General features: G+C 39.2%; 1 long non-coding RNA gene across 1 annotated transcript in view; it reads right to left on the minus strand.

Moving 5' to 3' along the window:
• The window catches only part of LOC116458533 (uncharacterized), a 76,331-nt gene that overhangs the window by 30,015 nt on the left and 24,143 nt on the right, over positions 1-22,173 (minus strand). The window contains exon 2 of the long non-coding RNA XR_004245350.2: positions 4,421-4,897. This is a non-coding gene — a long non-coding RNA (uncharacterized LOC116458533). The remainder of the gene's footprint in view (positions 1-4,420; positions 4,898-22,173) is intronic.

Here is a 22,173-nt window from a genome sequence, read left to right on the forward strand (position 1 = left end):
AGAGATGCCTCATCTCTTAAAAAAATTAAATAAATAAATAAAAATAAATATTTAAAAACTATTACAAATATCAAATTAATTATGTCAAAAACATAAGAATACCCCTCATTCTACTTTCAATGTTATACTGTGGGTTCTGGTCTTCATAACACAAAAATAAAAGAAAAAGTTAAAATATTGAAGTGTTTACAGCAGCCTTATTCATAATAGCTCAAAACCTCTAAACAACCCAAATGTCTACCAACAAGTGAATCAGTAAACACACTGAGTTATTCCACACCATGGAATACTATTCAGTCATAAAAGAAAAGAATGGGTCTACTTGGGAGGCTGAGGCAGGAGAATTGCGTGAACCCGGGAGGCAGAGGTTGCAGTGAGCCGAGATCGTGCCACTGCACTCCAGCCTGGGCAACAGAACGAGACTCTGTCTCAAATAAAAAAAAAAAAAAAAGAAAAGAAAGAATGGGTTACTAATACAGGCAACAACATAAATGAATCTTAAAAGGGCATTGTGGCATACAAAAGCAACCAGTCTCAAAATAATATATACTTTATTATTCTGTTTATATAAAGTGCAAGGAGAGGAAAAACCAGTTGATTGGTAACAGAAAAAAGTATTGTTGGTTGCTTAGAGTTGGGAGATGGGAGTGGACAGGCAAGGAAGCACATGGTGACTGAAGTATTCTATATTTTGATTGAGGGTGTTAATTACATAAGGGTATATAATTATCAAAGCTAACTAAAATAAATAATTAACATCTGTGTATTTTATTGTATGGTAATTATATTCAATCTTTAAAAAGCACAATAGATACAAAAAGCAAAAGATTAAGAAAAAGCAGAAACATAATAGATTATATATGTGTATACACAGAATATGCAAGAGAATTAATTAAATACTAATACTAATAAATTTAAGTAGTCTTGCTAGTAATCAATATACGAAAATCAAGTTATTTTTAAAATGTATTTTTAAAGGACATTATCAACCACAGCATGAAAAACTTTAAGATACCCATAAATAAATCTAACAAATGATATGCAAGATTGTTATTGAGAAAGCAACAAAACTTTATTGAAGGAAGTGAGAAAGTACTTACTATATTCATGGATGGCTGGGTTCAGTACTTTAAAGATGACAATTTTGGGCCAGGCACGGTGGCTCACGCCTGTAATCCCAGCACTTTGGGAGGCCGAGGCGGGCGGATCACGTGGTCAGGAGATCGAGCCCATCCTGGCTAACACGGTGAAACCCTGTCTCTACAAAAAATACAAAAAAAATTAGTCAAGCCAGGTGGCTGGCACCTGTAGTCCCAGCTACTCAGGAGGCTATGGCAGGAGAAAGGCGTGAATCCAGAAGGTCGAGTTTGCCGTGAGCTGAGATTGTACCACTGCACTCCAGCCTGGGCGACAGAGCGAGACCCCATCAAAAAAAAAAAAAAAAGACATTTTTTCCCAAATTTACCTATAAATTCAATACAATTTCAATAAAAATTTCAGTAGGGTTTTTCAAAGAACTCGACAAGATGATTCTTAAATACATATGAAAGAATAAAAATTCAAGAATAGGCTAGACAATTGCAAAGAAGAAGGAGGAGAAGGAGGCAGAGAAGGAGGAAAAGAAAAAAAGCGGGGTGGTTATCCTTTTGAATATTGATACTACATTACCATGTAAAACTACACTAAACAATGTGATATTGCCGCAGGGAATAGAGAGCGTAGGAATAAAACCACTTAGATATGTAAATTTGGAATATGACAGAGATAACATCACAAATCACTGGGCAAAGAATGAGAGTATTTATTAAATGATGCTGAGACATCACCATATAGAAAAAGATAGATCCAACTATTTATATGAAAGAGGGTAAAATTGGGTACTACTTCATAGCATACTCAGTCACCTAAATGTGAAAAGCTAAATTTAAAAAGAATATATAGAAGAATATCTTGACGACATCTGAGTACCGCCGTATTACTTATAATGCTAAAAGCATAAACCATATGGAGAAAAGAAAGTATTGAGAATGTAACTACATTAAACTAAATACTTCCATGAATCAAGATGACAACAAAAAGAAGGTCAATAGCTACCATGGGAAGGTGTTTACAACCTATATAACTCACTTTATATCAGCAGAATGTCATAGAATTCGTTTAAAATCAGACAAAATGAAAATCCAAGAAAAAATAAGCATAAATAGATAATAGGCATATGAAAAGATGCTCTTACCTCTCTAGCAATCAAAGAAGAGTCCAAATGAGAATAATGAAATACCACCTCACACCAGTCAGATTGGCAAAAATCAGTGAACTCAATGATACGAAGAATTGATGGAGTTAGTGGGAAATGGAAAACCTTATACAGTGCTGGCAGGACTGCAAATTGGTACAATTACTTTGAAGAGCAATTTTGGAACAACTAAAAAAAAAATGTTAATATGAGTAACCTACCAAGCAGAAATTTGGCTTCTAGATGTTTACCAGAGAGTAAATGCACAAGGATGTACATTCAAGACTATTCGTTGCAATATTGTTCATAATAGCAAAATAACTGGAAAAAGACCCCACAAATGTTATGATTATATACTTTTTAAAAAGACAAATCCTAGGTATAGCTTTTTATGGTTGCATACATGTTTAGAGAAAGTATATAATGATACATAGCAATATCCATATAGCAATGGGATACGGCAAAGGGCTCCAGGGCCAGATTGCCTGCATTGGAATCCTGGCACACCAGCTGTGTGGCCTTGGACAAGCTGCTTAACCAATTTTTTCTCAACCTCTCATCTATAAAATGAGGGATAATAATAGTATCTATGTCATACATCTGTGGTGGGCATTTAAGGAGTTAATGTATGTAAAGTGCTTAGAATACTGCCTGGCATATAGTAAATTTGCGGTTTTTATTACCATCATTATCATCATCATTGTTGCTGTCATCAACATCATCATCAAGACAATGGTTACGTCTGGGAAGTAAGGGGGAAGGATACAGAGAAATCTACAGCTTTATGTATAAGTAAATATGCCTACATATTAACATATATTAAATTTGAGTTTAATATGAATACATTGTTGGGTGTATTTTAGTATATGGCTGTTGATGTCATATAACTGGGATTTTGCTGTGTGTTTCAGATAGTTCATATATTAAAAGTGTTTTTATGTAAAAACATGAATATTCATTGAAATATTATGGAAAAATGTTTAAACTTTATTATGGATTGAGTGACTATAAGATGAAGGTATTCTAGGAACACATTTTTGTGCAAATGCTTGACAGCTAGCTAGCAACAAGCATGTTACAACTGCAAGTTACAAGTTAATATTTGAAAAAAGAAAAACCAGAGAAATTAAAAGTATTTCTTTTTAGGGACATCTGAGATCCAAAGTAGCAGGAAATGCAGTTTCTGGGAAGGACTTAAACACAGAGAACCTGGAGATGCCACAGAAATACTGTTAGTTGATATAAGTATTAGAAAAATATATTCCCTGAGAAAACTATTACAGTATCCTGTAGAAGATTTATTCATTTTAAGATGAATATTTATTGTTCTTGAATTATGTATGCATTTATGTTTTCTGTTTGTCTTTTTGCCTGAGGCAGACTTCAGCTAGCTATATTTTAAAGAGAAACATAAAGAAAACTTTTATATTCTTTATGTGCATACACCATAATAAAGGCTTTAGTGGCTGTATTCCTAGAAAGACGATTCTCTGTCCTGGTGCTTTCAGTGGCAAGTGAAAATAGCCATTGATACCTTGCTCTTGCTTAAACAATGGAGCTTCACTGTTTGCAAACCTAAGGAGTCTGGGAGGAAGCTGTCCTAGCGTTTGTTCAGCTGCTCAACAACACCCACAAGACTCAGGCTTTTTCTGACTGCTTGTTTTGCCCTCCTGTGTGTTGGGATGTTTTGCCCAAGGTCATGAGATAGCTGCAGCAACACTAAACATTATGTCTTCCCACAGCCAAGCTCAAAGGCAGAAACAAATGGGGTAGCAGAACCCTTGCTTATCTCCTGTTTTATCAGACAGAAAAATCTTTCCCAGATGCTCTTTAAGAGAACTTCTCTTCTACCACCTTGGTGACCAGAACTGAGTCACATGGACATCCCTAAATGGTTCACTGGCAAATGGAATTGGGATTGTCGTGTCTGTGCGAGGCTCATCACGAATTTGTCGCCTAGGACTGGAATCATACCCTTCTGGCCTATTGCCACCTGTATCTGAACTAAACCAGGGTTGTATTATCAAGGAGAAAGAGCCACAAAGAGGAACACGGGCGAGTCTTACCAAATGGAAAAGGCAAAGGCGGAAAACAGAGAAAACACAGAACCATGTATTAACTACTCAGTTTTCTCTGATGAGATATTTCACTTGTGGCAGTCACTATTGGCTGTTGGGAATTACCCACCTCTTTCTTGACAAGAGTACAAGATTTGTTTATATATTGGGTGACCAAGTGTTTTCCAAAGGACTCACCTAGTGGTGAATCTTAATTGCTCTGTACCCATTATGGTAAGCCCATCCCTGTTGCCAGCGACTGCTTTAGGAATGAGAAACGGAATGTGAAGAGAAATCTTCGGTGGAGCCTCTAGAAAGGGGCAGGAGAGAGGAGACCCTCTCCCTGGTCATGGAGCATTGTGGTGTAAGGGTGTCTTTACTGTCACTGCTGCTGCCATGGTGCAAGCCTGAAGGGTGCAGGGCTTTAGCCACCATAGTGAAAATGGGTCCTGGGTGATATTGTTGAGCTCTAGATTAATTAGCCGTTTAACCACTCGACTCCCAAACTTCTTAGAATGTGAAATAATCATTTCTCTTCTTGGCTTAGGCCATTTTTGTTTGATTTTTCTGTTGCTTGCAGTCAAATCATCCTGACACCATACTCACACTGAAATGTATAAAGCAAGTAATTTAGTGAGAGGTTTTAAAAATCTAGATAGACAAGGAGCTAACAGAAACACATCTGGCTGCTTTAAACTGGTTGAATCCACATGTTCAGAATAATCAAGTCCCACAATATTTAAAGAAAACCTTTTATAAAAGGTTTCCTATGTATAGGACTTTTCTGTGCCCCACGATGAGGCAGAGACTGAGAGGGCATAGGGATACAAAAAAGTACAAAATGCATGATCCTTAAATACAAGAAGTTTATAATACAGTTGAGGAGAACATTGACAGTAAAAATCCTAAATGACACATCAGTTTTAAGGTAATCCCATTATTTTCAAGGATGGCACCTATTATCAACCAAGTAATAAATTATACTATCATATCATAATGTATCCTATGTTAGAATCCCTCACCACACAAAAATCACTGGGTCCTAAAGTATATAAGACAAATCTTTAAATTCATTAGATCAGTCCTTCTTTTGAAATAGCTGCTGATGCCTGTAATCCCAGCACTTTGGGAGCCCGAGACCATCCTGGTTAACATGGTGAAACCCCATCTCTACTAAAAATACAAAAAATTAGCCGGGCGTGGTGGCGGGCACCTGTAGTCCCAGCTACTCGGGAGGCTGAGGCAGGAGAATGGCGTGAACCCAGGAGGTGGAGCTTGCAGTGAGCCGAGATCGTGCCACTGCACTCCAGCCTGGGCGACTGAGCAAGACTTCATCTCAAAAAAAAAAAAAAAAAGAAAGAAATAGCTGCTGACATCTGAATAGATTTACTTTTACCCCTAAGCAACCTGAAAATTCATGAAGGCATATGTCCAATTTTTCACTGAGGCATTTTACCATTTATGAACAATCATAGACTCATTCATTTAGTAGAGTCTAAATTAATGAGACTTCACTGTACTTGCATTTGAGTATGGTGATTTCCAACTTGATGGTTTATCTTTAAATTTGTGGATGAAAATAAAACTAACAGAGATGGCAGAGAGCAGGTTGACCCGCTTACACTTGATGTATATGTTTTGGTATTTGTGGAGAAAGTGCCCAAAGCAAGAAAGACTCTAAGTAGTGATGGGTGCATTTTGCCTTCCTGGGGACCCTGAAGGAGATGAAGGGTGCTAAGCCTTGGCAGGAAGGCAGCAACCCAGATATGAAATATTTGGGTTCTGAATGTGTCTACCAGAGCATATATTCATTAAAATTCCACTCTAGACCATAAAACAGATGCATCAATAAATAAAGCAGTAGCTCTCACTAGCTAAGTCAGGTTTGTTTCATATTTTGTTGTAGTGACTTCTAAATAAACTTTGGTTGTAGTGTGAGTGATTTAGCAGCCCTGGCTTTATTTTTATTTTAAAATATTTAATTGCCAAAATATTATATATATTCAAGGTGTACAATGTGATGATTTGGTAAGCATATACACTGTGTGCTGACTACCACAAATTAGTTAACACATCCATTACCACCCATAGTTACGTGTGTATGAGAGAAAGAGAGAGAGACGAGGTCACTTAAAATCTGCTCACTTATCAATCTTCATGTAAACAATACAGTATTATTAACTATAATCACCATGCTGTACATTAGATCCCCAGAGCTTACTTGTCTTATAACTGAAAGTTTGTACTCTTTGAGCATCTCCCCATTTCTCCCACTCTCCAGCATCAAGGGACGAGAGGGTGTTTCAATTTCTAAAACATTCTCTTCATTAGAACGATTACTGTCTGTATTAGTCCATTCTTGCATTGCTATATAGAAATACGTGAGACTGGGCCAGGAGTGGTGGCTCACACCTGTAATCCCAGCACTTTGGGAGGCCAAGGCGGATGGATCACGAGGTCAAGAGATTGAGATCATCCTGGCCAACATGGTGAAACCCCATCTCTACTAAAAATACAAAAATTAGCTGGGCGTGGTGGCAGGCGCCTGTAGTCCCAGCTACTCTGGAGGCTGAAGCAGGAGAATCACTTGAACTAGGGAGGCGGAGGATGCAGTGAGCTGAGATGGCGCCATTGCACTCCAGCAAAAAAAAAGAAAAAAAAGAAATACCTGAGACTGGGTAATTTATAAAGAAAAGAGGTTTCGCTGGCTCACAGTTCTTCAAGCTGTACAGGAAGCATAGCAGTTTCTGCTTCTGGGGAGGCGGCGCTCAGGAAGTTTCCAATCATGGCAGAAGGCAAAGTGGGAGTGAGGCACTTTACAGGGCTGGAGAACGAGGAAGAGAGAGAGTGGGAAGATGCCACACACTTTTAAACAACCAGATCTCAGGATAACTCACTCACTCACTGTCAATGAGAACTGTACTGAGGGGCCGGTGCTAAACCATTCATGAGAAACTGCCCCCATGATCCAACCACCTCCCATCAGGCCCCGCCTCCAAGGTTGAGGTTACAATTGAACATGAGATTTCCGTAGGGACACGGATCCAAACCATGTCACTGTAAAGGGTATCTTCCCTCCACTTCTCATGGAATCCTGCAATCTTGGAGGAGAGCATTACTCCATTGATTGTTAAATGAGCCTGTTTTAGTGTCAAGGTCATGAAAGACAAGAAATGAAGCTGTCCCATATTGGAGGTGACTGAAGAGGTGTGATAACTTAGTGCAATGTGGTGTATCCTGGATTGAATCCTAGAGTAGAAAAAGGACACTAATGGAAAGACTGAGAAACCCCAAATAAATTCTGCAGTTCAATTCATAGGATTATACCATGTTAATTTCTTAGTTTGGATTAATGTATCATGGCTACCTAAGACACAACCGTAGGATGCAGAGCATACAGAAACACTCTGAATATCTTTACAGTATATTTTTATTTTTTCTAGGCATTTAAATTTACCACATCAGCCTAAATTAAACTTTTTAAAAGTAAAACACTTTTAATAAATTATCTTCTGTGTGACAGAAGATACAATGTGTTTTTCTCCAGAGAAACTGATAATGTTTGCAGAGTGATTATTGGGTATAGAACCTACTTTGAAGAAATTCAGGCAGCTTGCTTGACTTTATTTCAAGGTAAATATAATGACCACTATATAGGCTATGTGGACATAGCTCATTTTCTCAGGTGAGATTTATGGAAGCGAGAAAAAGGTTAAAGTATACACTGGCAAGTCTGCTACTCATTACCCACTTGTCAGTTTGTTTACCAGCTGTGTTCTGAGAAAGAACTAGAGTTCCAGGAAGTTAAGAGGCAGGCCAAGGAGGTTATGGGGAAGTGAGAGTGTGGATCTTGGGTTTCCAGCCTTGTGTACATAACAGCTATCCTTCAACTATACTTTGGAGATATTTTCTGCATAAGATTTCATTTGGTTAAAATGTTGTATTGCATGGATTTGTCCATGGGGGTGTTCAGAGGTTCTCTTTTGTATTTTTAAACTATTCGTATGGAAAATGTCAAATATCAACAAAAAATGGAGAAAATAGTTCAGTGAATCCTCATGTACTCATCAACCAGCTTCAATAATGATCAACTCATGGCCATTCTTGTTTCATCTATACCATAATCACTCCCCCAGCAACAGCTCTCATGTCGTTATTTTGCAGTAAATCCCAGACATTACATCATTTTATCTGTATTTCTTTATGTATCTTTAAGTGATATCATTTTTGTAAAAAACATAACCGCAATATCCTTATCATACCTTAAAAAATGAAAAATAGTGCCTCATCAAATTTAAATTTCCGTCGTTACTCATAAGGTTTTTTTTAATAGTTTGTTTAAACAAGATCCATGACTTGCTTTTGCTTTTTATGTCTCTTAATTGTCATATAATCTAAAGGTCCTGCCTTTTGCAATGGTTTGTTCATTCTGCAGAGCTTTCCAGTTTCTGGGTTTTGCTGATTAGGTCCTTGTGGTATCATTTAACACATTCTTCTGTCTCTAGGCTTTTCTTCTGCTGACTGTTCTGTAAACATTCTTTTCCATGCTGGTCTCTGGTCTGGCACCATTGGTGACCTCATTCACTGCTACAGCTTTATTCCAGCCCACTTGAGATATGCACACCCAATTGCTGGGTAGAAACCACCAATTAAGTAGCCCACAGTCACCTCCAATTTCAAAAAGTCTGTCTAAAACAGAGGGCACTGTCTTCTCTCCCTTCATCTACCAAGACTTCATCCCTCCAGCGTTCCTTCTCCTCAGTGAATGGAACCACATTCTGCACCAGGGTCCATGCCAGGAATATGGGCTCCAACTCCATCTATGACTCCTTTCTCTTCTGCACTCCCTACATCCAATCCATTCCAGTCCCTGTAAATTCTCCCAGAACCATCTAACCCGTCCACTTCTCTCCATGTCCTAAGGCCAGCAATCTTGTTGATGCCACTAGTATCTCTAATCCTGGATTGTTTTAGCAGCATCCTAACTAGTTTTCCTGTCACAATTCCTGCGTTATTTTAAATTATCTTCTCATTCTGCATGTAGAATGATCTCTTGAAAATAAACCTGTTTGGGCCAGGCGTGGTGGCTCGTATCTGTAATTCCAGCACTTTGGGAGGGTGAGGTGAGTGGATCACCTGAGGTCAGGAGGCCAAAACCAGTCTGGCCAACATGGTGAAACCCCTTGTCTACTAAAAATATAAAAATTAGCCAGGCGTGGTGGTGGGCACCAGTAGTCCAGCTACTCGGGAGGCTGAGGCAGGAGAGTCGCTTGAACCCAGGAGTTGGAGGTTGCAGTGAGTTGAGATTGTGCCATTGCACTCCAGCCTGGGCAACAAAGTGAGACTCCAACTCAAAAAAAAAAAAAAAAACAAGAAAGGAAAAGAAAGAAAATAAATCTGATCATGTTGCTCTCCTATTTAGAACCTTCAATGGCTCTCTATTGCTCTGAGAATAAAAGCTAAATTGTTAAACACAGAAAACCCTTTAGGATCTGAACCCTGCTTACTTTTCCAAATTCATTTCTCCCCTCCTTTCCCCCTACTTTCTATCCTGCACCCCAGTCATCAGAGACTTCTCCTGTATCTCCAGATATGCCTCCAAGCTCTCATGCCTTTCTCCATTGCCCTCATTCCTTTTTCCCCCCTCACTTGCTTAAACCCTACTTGTGTGTGGACTTCTTCTGCTACGTGCCTTCAGATCCCCTCAGTGTAACCACCCAAGGACTGTTTTAGTTATTCCTCCAGTATGTTCTCACACCCCTGGATTTAGCCCTAATCATAGCACTGCTTGCATCCCACTGCTTGTATGTGTATGTAGCAGTGCTTACTATGTGCTAGGCTTTGGTTAGGACCTGAGTATATGCAAAGAACACAACGTGCTTCTAACTCTTAAGGAGATTACTGTGTAGCATTTAATTAATGAATTGGCTGAATTGATAAGGAAATGTGATGGTTGATTTTATGTGTCAACTTGACTGGGTTAGGGATACCTAGATAACTAGTAAAAATATTATTCCTGGCTATGTCTGTGCGGTTGTTTCTAGAAGATATTAGCATTTGAATCCTTGGACTGAGTAAAGATCACCCTCACCAATGTGGGTGGGCATCATTCAATCCATTAAGGGCCTGGATAGAATAATGCAGTGGAGGAGTAATGCATTCGCTTTCTCTTCTAGAGCTGGGATGTCTATCTTCTCCTGCCCGTGGACATCAGAGCTCCAAGTTCTTGGAATTTTGGACTCTGGAACTTACACCAGTGCCCCCCACCTCCTTCTCAGGCCTTTGACCTCAGACTGAAAATTACAGAATTGGCTTCCCTGGTTCTCTGGGCTTTGAACTCAAGACTAATTTACATAATTGGCTTTCCTGATTCTCCAACTTGCAGATGATATATCACGGGACTTCTTGGCTTCCATAATCTTATGAACCAATTTCCCTAATAAATCTTTTCTTATATCTCTCTCTACATATATATCTTATTGGTTCTGTTTCTCTGGAGAAACCAGACTAATACAAGGAATAAATGAATGATTCAATCAATTAACCAATGAGTAAAAATGCTCATGTAAATGCAACCTAGGTCTGAATAGATCGAAGGTAAACAAGATAATTCTGATTTTCAAAAACTTTTATCAAGCCGGGCACGGTGGCTCACGCCTGTAATCCCAGCACTTTGGGAGGCTGAAGCGAGCTGATCACCTGAGGTCAGGAGTTTGAGACCAGCCCGGCCAACGTGGTGAAACCCTCTACTAAAAATACAAAAATTAGCCACGTGTGGTGGTGCATGCCTGTAATCCCAGCTACTCGGAAGGCTGAGGCAGGAGAATCACTTGAACCCGCGAGGCAGAGGTTGCAGTGAGCCGAGATTGCACCATTGCACTCCACCCTGGGGGACAAGAGAGAACCTCTGTCTTAAAACAAACAAACAAACAAACAAACCAAAAAACTTTTATCAGCAGAAGTCCTTTTGTCTTTTAATAGAAATTACTCAGATTCATTCAGTAACAAATCCATTATTCACTTAATTTTGCTTGACAAGGCTTTCTTAAATGTGGCAAAACAAATTTATATTCAAAGCATTTCCTACATAAAAATGATGAAGTTATAATACAGCACATAAAACTTTGTGATAAAGCTATTCGTTAATAGGCTTCTCATATTTAATAACTCTTTTGTAAATACAGGAGATAAAGATTTTTGAAGACATTCTGGAAACAATTTCAGTAAAAAGTTAGATACAATATTACATATTGTTCTTTCAAAATACCAAAGTGTATAATAGTCCCCCTTCTTTGTAAGATACACTACTAATATGAATCTTCCATGACTATGACATATATCTCCGTATCAAAGAAAACCTGCTATGACTCTTTTTGAAACTATTAGTTGGTACACATTTAAAAAAAATTTATGCCAGGCATGATGGCTCAAACCTGTAATCACAGCACTTTGGGAGGCCAGAGTAGGCAGGTCTCTTTTTCTTTTTTTTTTTTTTTTTTTTTTTGAGATGGAGTTTTGCTCTTGTTGCCCAGGCAGGAGTGCAATGGCACAATCTTGGCTCACTGCAACCTCCACCTCCTGGGTTGAAGTGATCCTCCTGCCTCAGCTTCCCTAGCTGGGATTACAGGCATGTGCCACCATGCCCGGCTAATTTTGTATTTTTAGTAGAGTCAGGGTTTCTCCATGTTGGTTAGGCTGGTCTCGAACTCCTCACCTCAGGTGATCCACCTGCCTCAGCCTCCCAACGTGCTGGGATTACAGACATGAAACACCGCACCCAGCTGGGCAGATTTCTTGAGCCCTGGAGCTCGAGACCAGATTGGGCAACATGGCAAAACTACATCTCTACAAAAAAATTCCCTAATAAATCTCTTCTTATATATATATCTCTCTATATATATATCCTATTGGTTCTGTTTCTCTGGAGAACCCAGACTAATACAAGGAGTAAATGAATAAATGAACAAATAAATGAATCAACCAATGTAAATTCAACCTAGGTTTGAATAGACTAGGTTGCATTTAACCAGGCATGGTGGCACATGCCTGTCATCCCAGCTACTTGGGAGGCTGAGATGGGAGGATCAGTTGAGCGTGAGAGGTCAAGGCTGCAGTGAGCTATGATCATGCCATTGCACTCCAGCCTGGGTGACACTGCAAGATCCTGCCTCAAAAAAAAAGAAAATTTAGTTCCTAAAACAAGTCCATACTGCTAATATTTATACTGTTCTCCTTTAACAGATGGACTTGGGTCCTCTTTTGATTTGTCAATAATGCAACAAAGAAATTCTGGTTGCCTTTGTTGACATCCCTAAAGTAAGAGTCTTCCCACCAGCCCCTACCACGACCCCTCCCCTGCATTGTGGCCTCTCTGTGGCTCAATGTAATATAAGGGAGAGACCAGCATGGTCTGCAGACCTCAGACAACAACATTACATCATCATGATACAAGAAAGTGAGATGATGGTGTGATTTTTCAAACTCAGTTCCAAGGAATAAACATCACAGAATTATGCAGGTTATTAAGTCCCATCAAGAAAAAGCATCCTTCACTAGCTCCCTCCCAGCTCATCCCCCTTTCCTTATCTAAAATGCATATTCCATAAAATTACTATCTGGAGAATTAGGAGAAGCAAAGCTGCAAACTCTCCATTAAGCCCCAGTTTCTGACGGCGTATCCATAAGCAATTCCATTAAGGATGTCAGAGGCCCTCGATGTGTACTGGCAAGTCAGCACTTGAAAACCAACATCTAAGCAAGGTTATTCCAGATTCTCAGCTTGAGCAATAACAACAATAGCTATAAGCAGCTGAGCAAAGTCTAGCATCACTGGGAAAAACCTATACAGCAAATAAGAAAAGGTAAAGCAAGCTTGTTCTCATTAATTAGTCATAGCCAAATAAAGAGTAGAGGATTCTAAAATATGAGTTGGGTTGAAATCTTAATTCAATGATTCTCATTGTACCTAAGGTAATAAATTTACCTTGGAGTACAGCTTAATCCACATCCTATTAATTATGATATGTAATTTTGAAATTGCCATTAGTTTCTAATCCTTGCCCTGGCTTATTTAGGAAAATTTTGAATCGCCAAGTAGCCTTAATTTTTATGTTTGTACATTTGTGTCAAAACTTTCAAGTTTTATTGCATTTTTTGCTGGCATAATTTCATAGTTTAGGATTTTATTGAAATTTTTGTAACTTCTAATATGAATATGTAAATGTTTTATTATATGTAGTCTCTTTCAAGAATTAGTTTATGTTGCTTCTTGACCATGGTATAACAATGATTATTTAAATCTTAGGTTTTTTTCCTGCTTACAAGATCCATCACCATTTCTTTTATGCAGCGTTTTTATATTATTGAATTCTTAGTTATACTTGTAGTGAGCAGGAAGATTTCAGATAATTTTTTTTTTTCAGAATTGACATATACGGGCGTATTTTCTGAGTCCCAAAGTGTATCTATGAATGTCTCTGTTACATTTGCACATAGAACAAAACTGACTTACTATAAAATACTTGGGTCATATTCTTTCCAGCAAAATTATATTGAAATTGTTTCCTTTTTCAGGCATTTATTTTTGTGGTAGAAAAAAGTCTATTTTTTTCTTTATCTTCAAATTCAGTTATTTTTATTAAGTTTTTCTGATGTTAATTTTTCTTTTATTTAAATATCTAAGTCCTTCTCTTGTTAAAAGAAAATTATGTGTTAAGTTCTTTCATTATTGCTTCTCTTTGCCCTCTTGGTTTTTCCACCTGGAAATACTTTTTTTGTGTATGTGAGGTCTCCTGATTTTCTCTTCAGGCAATCCCTTTTTGATATACATGTATGTGTGTGTGTGTATATATATATATATTTAAACTAATAGACTTTTCTTTTCATTTTTAGCCATTTTAGATTTACAGGAAAAAAAGGAGTGAAAAGGGCAGAGAGTTCTCCTATGTCCCCCTTTTCCTCCTTTCAATTTTCCCTATTAACATTTGGTGTTAGTATGGCACATTTGCTACAATCAATAAACCAATATCAATACATTAATATTATCAACTAAAGTTTATAGTTTACCTTAGGGTTCACTCTGTGTTATATTTTCTATGAGTCTTAAACGTATAAGGACATATCCATCATTACAGTAACCAACAGAATAAGAGTTTCAATGTCTTAAAAATTCTCTGTGCTCTATTTCTTCATTCCTCTAGTCTACCTCAAACCCCAAGCAACCACTGATCTTCTTACTGTCTCCATAATTTTACTTTTTCTAGAATGTCATATACTTGGTATCAGGTTGGTGACCTTGTCAGGTTCACTTCTTTCACTTAGCAATATGGATTTATTTCCTCTATGTCTTTTCATAGCTTGATTAATTATGTCTTTTTATTGCTCAATGGTATTCCATTTTATGGATAAATCACAGTTTGTTTATCCATTCATCTATTTAAGGACATCTTGGTTGCTCCCAAATAATGGCAATTGCAGATAAAGTTGCTATAAACATTTGTGTCCAGGTTTTTGTGTGGACGTAAGTTTTTAACTCATTTGGGTAAATATTAAGGAGCATGATTGCTGGATCATATGGTAAAAAGTATGTTTAGTTTTGCTGGAAACTGTCACATTTTCTTCCAAAGTGATTGTACCATTTTGGCTTTCCCACCAGCAAGGAATGAGAGTTCCTGTTGCTCCACATTCTTGCCAGCATTTGGTGTTGTCAGTGTTTTGGATTTGGTCATTCTAATAGATGTGTAGTGGTGTCGCATTGTTGTTTTAATTTGCAATTCCACAGTGACATGTAGTGCAGATCTTTTTATATGCTCATTTTCCATCTGCATATTTTCTTTGGTGAGGTGTTTTTTCAAATCTTTTGTCCACTTTTTAAATTGGATTGTTTTCTGATTGTTGAGTTTGAAGAGTTCTTTATATATATTCAAATCTTTTGTCCACTTTTTAAATTGGATTGTTTTCTGATTGTTGAGTTTGAAGAGTTCTTTATATATATTCAATACCAGTCTTTGTCTGATTTGTGTTTTGCAAAGATTTTCTCCTGTTGTGTGGCTTATCTTTCCATCCTTTTAACTGTCTTTTTCAGAGAAGCTTTTAATTTTAATGAGGTCCAACTTATCTTTTGTTTTCTTTTATGAACCATGTTTCTGGTGTTGTATCTAAAAAGTCATTCTGAAACTTAAGGTCACCTGCATTTTCTCGTGTGTTTCATTCTCAGTTTTATAGTTTTGTATTCTACATTTAAGTCTATGATCCCTTTTGAGTCAATTTTTGTGAAAAGTGTAAGATCTGTGTCTAGATTCACTTTTTTGCATATGGATGTCCAGTTGTTCTAGCACCATTTCTTATATTTTTAGAATAATTTTCTCCAGTTATCCTGTCTGTGAGATCTGAAAGAACTTGTTGAACTTTTCCTCCCAGTCACTGATTTGACTTTCTATATTCTCTAGTCCTATGTTCCCTGATTCTACTGACATTTTATTGACAGTTTCTAATTCACTATTAGCTTTTTCCCTGATTGTTTCCTTAGCTCAGATTGTTTTGATGAATAAGCAGTGACCTCTCCAATATGTTTTGAAGATATGAACCAAAGGGTTTTGATTTTAAACATTTATACCTAAATTAAATGGACATTAATTCTGGTGAAAGAATCTGTTTACCTCTGTTGTTCTGCCACACACATTAATAGTAAAATATATGATATTTAATGTTCAAAGGTATTCCAGTTTGGAGAAGAAATTATATAATCAATCTCTATAAAATGATAAAACTGAATTATTTTTCTGTATGGTTCAGCTGGGCCTTGTTCTTATATGTGTCCCTATAGGGTTTTTATAGATAAAAGAAATTGATAATTATCTTTGTTGTTTTACTCTGTGCCCTACACACACAGCTCAATTCATTACAAACATTTCACTGATGCAAAAACTGATGCCCAGAGTTTGAGAATGAGGTTAGGGGAGAGTTCTGTGCTTTTCCTCTTTCATTACTATGCATAAGCCTGGAGGTAGGAAAGTGTTGTTTCTTTCTCTTTGCTTCTTTGTTTTATTGGGTGGGTGGGATGGGGGCGGGGGGTCAAAGGGAAAGGCCTTTGGCCCAGGCCGGCATCTGGCTCCCCATCTGTGGAATATCTGGGGTGGCAGTAGGATAGATAATGAGTGAGAGCAGAGGCAGATTCCCCTTTTTAAGAGGCTGAGGGCCAGGCGCAGTGCTTCATGCCTATAATCCCAGCACTTTGGGAGGCCAAGGCGGGTGGATTGCTTGAGCCCTGGAGTTTGAGACTAGCCTGGGCACATGGTGAAACTCTGTCTCTACAAAAAATTTAAAAAAAAAAAAAATAGGCAGGTATGATGGCACACACCTGTGGTCTCAGCTACCTGGGTGGCTGAGGCGGGAGGATCACTTAGCCTGGGAGGTCAAGTCTGCAGTGAGCCATGATTGTGCCATTGCACTCCAGCCTGGGGAACAGAGAGAGACCTCTCTCTCTCTCTCTCTCTCTCACACACACACACACACACACACACACAAAAGAGGCTGAGGCTGACTCCTTCTATAGACAGAGTAGCCAGGCTAGAGACCTACCAGCCTAATGAAGCTACCTACAAAGCCTACTCATTGGCTGAAATCCTGACTGAAAGCTGCCAACATTTTTAGGACTATGACATGGTGCAGGAAAAACGCAAAGCCCAAAACCTCGACCAAGCTGGGGAAAGAGATGGAACATACTGGACACACTGATCTCCCGGACTTGTTAAACACTCAATAGACTGAGAGACTGGATACAATGGCCACACCCCAGATACACGAACGTAACCAGAGATTGGCCCAGCCCATGCATATTTTAGACCCAGTGATGAGCAAAATTAACTAAGCCCTGAACACACGGAATCTCCTAAACACACAACAGGCCTGACGCAGGATCTACTTCGTATACTCAGAGCAGAGTTGACACACCACCATCCCAGACCCGCTAGCCATCTAGTTCATGTCGACAACCTGAGACCCACAGACTGCTTCCTGGCACCAAAAGAGATCTTGCCCACTGGAACTAGAGTAGGGAAGATTAGGAAGGAGGCCAATTTGAGATTACCTGGAGTCTCCAGCACAGTACCTTTGTCTTTTTTCCAGCCATATAAAACCCTGCTACTAAAAGTGTTGTCCGTGGACCGGGAGACTTGATATCACCCAGAAGTTTGTTAGAAATGCAAAAACTTAGCCCCACCTCTGACCTACTGAGTTAAAATCTGCGTTTAATACGTTCCCCAAGGACTCATACGCACTTTAAAGAATGAGCAACACTACAAATTCTTAAATATACTACCAGAAGTTTGAGCTGGGCATGATTTTATAGGATCATGCAGGATTGTAGCCAAAGAACAGGCAAGCATCCACTGTCTGTATAAAAACATGCTTGTTAACACATAAATGTCATTATGAACAGGTACTATAACAAGTAGGGAGTGATAATTTATAGGTAGTGGTTTGAAAGCTTTATTTTCTTAGTCTTTCAAAATACAAAATATTATATTATATATAAAAGATTAGGATATCTACATACTCCTTTGAACCTAATCCAGTGCCAACCAGAATTTATAAAAAGCCATATATGCTGCGGAGTTAGTTACAGGGATAAACGTTTGGCAGAATCTGCCTAGTCTCCCTCAAAATCTGGTATAACCACAGCCAGGTACTCACTCCTTTCTTGCTGGAGCTAATTGCAATTCATGAGAAGATCAAAATTGTTAATTATGTTTACAATAAAATATATGAAAAACAAATGAAATATGCTACAATTTTATAAACAATTCCTAGAAACTGCTAGAATGGCTTAGGTTTCCAGGTGTGTCTCATTTCTCACAGCTACCCATCTCCATGAGGACACTTCTATGCCAATTGCTTAATCTGGTCCCCTCATTTTGAACTATTGACTGCGTGAGTGCTGATTTGTCTTGTTTGCTCCTCCTATCACAGGGAGAATCTGTGTTTGTCCGGCATTAAAAGTTGAGATGGGTTCTGCCAAGATTGTTTGCATTCCCTTTCAAACTGTTCAGACCCAGATGAAGGGAAAAGGGAAGAGTTTATATTTGTGTCCTTTTTCTTTGCCTGATTAGAATTCCAACTGCCTCTAAGGCCTAGGATGTGAGCAGTGATCTCCCCTTCTCCCTACAACACACACACATTAAGGCAACAGCCAGGTGACTCTGGGCTGTTGGTCTCAGAGAAGTGATGTATTAGCAAAAAATAAAGAAAAAAGGCATCTCTTTCTAGGTACTGGGCTTCTAATGCCTATATTCCCCAAACATAGATTTTGGAGAAAATGTTCTTCCTTGTGATTAGAGAAGCAATGAGATTTTAGGTGAGGGATGGCAATTCCCACCCTCAAGGTTCCAACTCTCAACTTTCCCCCAACAACCACCACCAGCAAGAAAAGGAGGCCATTCTCTTGGCACAAGGTCCTTCTGCTCACCAACCAGCCTGCATAGCCATGTGCATCCACAGGGGGCATTATTTTCCACTGGGACCATCCAGCTCTGGTGTCCCTTTCTCTTTTTTCTTTCCTTTCTTTTCTTTCTTTCTTTTTCTTTCTTTCTTCTTTCTTTCTTTCTTTCTCTCTTTCCTTCTCTTTCTCTTTCTTTCTTTCTTTCCTTTTCCTTTTCTTTTTCTTTTTCTTTTTTTTTCTTCTTTTGAGACGGAGTCTTGCTCTGTCACCAGGCTGGAATGCAGTGATGTGATCTCAGCTCACTGCAGCTTTCGCCTCCCGGGTTCAAGCGATTCTCCTGCCTCAGCCTCCTGAGTAGCTGGGATTACAGGCCTGCACCACCATGCCCAGGTAATTTCTGTATTTTTAGTAGAGACAGGGTTTCACCATGTTGGCCAGGATGGTCTCGATCTCTTGACCTCATGATCCACCCCCCTCGGCCTCCCAAAGTGCTAGGATTACAGGCATGAGCCACCACGCCCAGCCCTGGTACTTTTTTCTAATTGCCACAAAGGCACCATATGTGTTTGTGGAGACCTATGCAGGATTCCTAAGAAAGGGCTCTGTTTCTTGACCTCAATTTAGGCCAAGGGAAGTAAGGAGAGGGGGTAGATTTATATGACATGATCTGCATTCCCCACACAGATTCCTGGGAAGCCATGAAGATCCTTCAGAAGCAACTCTATGGGGCACTTCTAGGCAAAAGGGGTCTCCACCTCATGCAGTTTCCTGTGCCCAAGAAGGGAGCAGGAGTAGCAGAGAAACCACTGCATCTGAGGGGCCTTACAGAAGGACAGAGGGACAACTCAGCAGGGACCTTTAGGGTCATGGAGGAAACATGAAGAGAATAGCTGGCAGGGGGTGGTCGGGGGAAAGAGAATCATAACCCACATCCAAATAATCAACACATATTGCCCCCTGACCTGACTTCCATTCCACTCTCCTGACAAATGCACATCTTCCTATTATCTAAGTGCATCCGGACTGACAGGGATAGAGACCAACGGAAAGGGAAGTGGACCTGGAGTTGACCAAGTTTGTTTCCTCCAACATTGTAGACTAGAAGCTTGGAACAGAATATAAGCTGTCACAGGGGGAAATAAGACACTTTTCTTGCTTCCTTGCATTTCTAGCCTGAGAATAGTACCTATTAACACTTCCTTCTTCTGCCCCGGTTGTACCACCGTTTATTTTTGAGAAAGGGATTTCTAATACCACTTAACACCACACTGTTAATCAGCACTATGTTCTTTTTTTTCCTTTGCTTAACTTGGCAAATGATGCGTTCATTTGAAAAAGGGTTATTTTCTTTTGGTTTATTTCTTATTTCTTTATTTTTAGTGGCATGATTCTCACAATCAGCCTTTAAGGAGTTCATAAGCAAATTCAAATTTTTCCGATAATAATGGAGATACCACTAAGGCTTACATTTTGAGCAGATGAAGTTTTCTAATAGGACAAATATTCTATAACTCCTTGGTAAAACAATAATCAATATTTAGTGCTGATTATTCTTTCAGTGTTTAAAATACCTTAAGTTATCTAAACTCGATGTGTTTGCTTTCCCACTTTTAAGGAACACATTATTTTGGGGTCCAGATGAGAAGACAAGGTGAAATTGTATGAAAAAATGTTTAAAACAAAATAAGATATCCTGACCTACCCTTTTTAAAAGTAGCAGCCCAGTGAATAAATACAGGCATGGTAAATAAAGATCTCTGGTTATCTTCTCTATGAAGCAATGGCCAGGAGAGATGAATGAAAAAAAAAAATTGAGGCAGTAATTTTCCTATTTGACTCCCTTTCTAGACTCTCTTTGGCTCACCAGTATTTACACCAAAATTTCCCTAGTTATTACTTGAAGAGGATGGTGATGAAGACATGCTGGGACATGTTATAAAGTTTATTTCCTAATTAAGATATACTTTTGGCCAGGCGTGGTGGCTCATGCCTGTAATCCGAGCACTTTAGGAGGCCAAGGAGGGAGGATCACTTGATGTCAGGAGTTCAAGACCAGCCTGGCCAACAAGGTGAAACTCTGTCTCTACTAAAAATACAAAAAATTAGCCGGGCATGGTGGTGGGTGCCTGTCATCCCAGCTATTCAGGAGGCTGAGACGGGAGAATCGCTGCAACCCAGGAGGCGGAGGTTGCAGTGAGTGGACATAGCGCCATTGCACTGCAGCCTGGGTGACAGAGCAAAACTCTGTTTTTTCCTAATATAGATTTACATAGAAAGCTTTCAGACCATGATGCTGATCTGACACTCATGAAAAAGGGAGGGAAAGAAGCAGGATTTAGCAGGGAGAAACTGATTTTGATGCTGGGCTGTCAAAGTTTAGGCTAGTCTGATTGGGAGCCTCAGACCAAAGATGATCCATTAGAGGAGCCTCACATTGGGCAGAAATGGCCAGGCCCTAGGATTTGTGTCATGCTCAGTCACTGACTGGCGCCTTTCTTCAAAGAGCATGGCCTCAGCTCAAAAGCTGAATTGGATCCAGAGGTGCGGAGCTGGAGGCTATTAGCTGACTGCACTCCTTGCAGATGAAGCAGAGGCAGGTTCTCCCACAAAGAACCGAGCAGCATGCTTCACTGTGCTTCAGTGACTGAGGCAAGCACAGTTACTAAGAGATATAACCTTTTAGAAATTAATTAGAAACAATCATTGAGAAAGTAATTGGCGGTGGGGGGGATTGGGAAGATGTTGGTCAAAGGATACAACATTTCAGTTAGACAGGAGGAATAAGTTTAAAGATCTACTATACAATATGGTGACTACAATGAATAACCATGCACTGTGTGCTTGAAATTTGCTAAAAGAGTGGATTTTAAGTGTTCTCACCACAAAGATAAATATGTGAGCTAATGCATGTTAGTTAGCTTGGTTTAGCCATTCCACAATGCACATATATTTCAAAACATCATGCTGTAGTGTACACCATAAATATATACAATTTTGTCAACTTAAAAAATAAGAAATAAAGGCTGAGCACGGTGGCTCATGCCTGTAATCCCAGCAGTTTGGGAGGCTCAGGCGGGCAGATCACTTGAGGTTAGTAGTTCGAGACCAGCCTGGCCAACATGGTGAAACCCCGTCTCTACTAAACATACAAAAAAATTAGCCGAGCGTGGTGGCAGGCACCTGTAATCCCAGCTACTCAGGAGGCTGAGGCAGGAGAATCGCTTGAACCCGGGAGATAGAGGTTGTAGTAAGCTGAGATTACACCACTGCACTCCAGCCTGGGTGACAGAGCGAGCCTCCATCTCAATAAAATAAAATAAGAAAAAAGAAATTAATTGACCTCTTTAAAAATATATAACTCTTTTGTTTCTGAGCTGGAAGCCATCTCTGAGTTCACAGAGACCCCAAACCAAACAGGAACACATGTTGACATTTATCCACAGTGT

Source organism: Hylobates moloch, unplaced genomic scaffold (assembly GCF_009828535.3).
Source record: "Hylobates moloch isolate HMO894 unplaced genomic scaffold, HMol_V3 SCAFFOLD_19, whole genome shotgun sequence".
In the NCBI taxonomy this organism is placed as follows: Eukaryota; Metazoa; Chordata; class Mammalia; order Primates; family Hylobatidae; genus Hylobates; species Hylobates moloch.